The sequence below is a fragment of the Wasmannia auropunctata genome, unplaced genomic scaffold (genome assembly GCF_000956235.1).
Source record: "Wasmannia auropunctata unplaced genomic scaffold, wasmannia.A_1.0 LD335732.1, whole genome shotgun sequence".
Lineage (NCBI taxonomy): Eukaryota > Metazoa > Arthropoda > Insecta > Hymenoptera > Formicidae > Wasmannia > Wasmannia auropunctata.
This window is the reverse complement of record NW_012027158.1, coordinates 18,662-19,189: the sequence shown is the minus strand read 5'-3', so window position 1 is coordinate 19,189 and position 528 is coordinate 18,662. Positions and strand designations below refer to the sequence as shown.

General features: G+C 36.2%; 1 long non-coding RNA gene across 1 annotated transcript in view; it reads right to left on the bottom strand.

Annotated features, from left to right (window-relative positions):
- Positions 1-528, bottom strand: part of LOC105456278 — a 3,816-nt gene that overhangs the window by 2,475 nt on the left and 813 nt on the right. The gene's annotated exons all lie outside the window — the stretch shown is intronic.

The window sequence follows — 528 nt, the reverse complement described above, 5'->3', positions numbered from 1 at the left end:
TCACGTAGAAACTGCACCGGCGATACTCGTTGCACATCCGTCTTTCTATGCGGATGACCGAGAACACGACATCTTCCACCTCGTCACTTATAACTTCTGTCTCAATCATGTCTCGTTCGCAATAATGTTTTTCTTAACACACTGTGCTCTACGTGTACATTGAGCACACGTTACTGACAGAATGTACTCGCAGTCTCTTCGCTTTATATGCTACTAAGGGTTGATAGCATTTAAAATATACCTTTTAGAAAACATGCACTTTATCAGTGTCATAAAAATAAATAGATTCCTTCGAAAAGAGATTATGGGCATAGATGGCATTCGATCTCTGTAGTCGTTCACGTTCACGTTTCACGTTTTTTTTTCACGTTCGCGTTCACGTTCGCGTTTCACGTTTTTCACGTTCGCGTTTACGTTATTATTATACAAGTAATGTTCAATTATTACTATTATTGATCTTAACTACAGGGAAGGGAAAAGAAATAAAAAGTAATCTTTTAAATAAAACATTAATGATATAATTTTTAT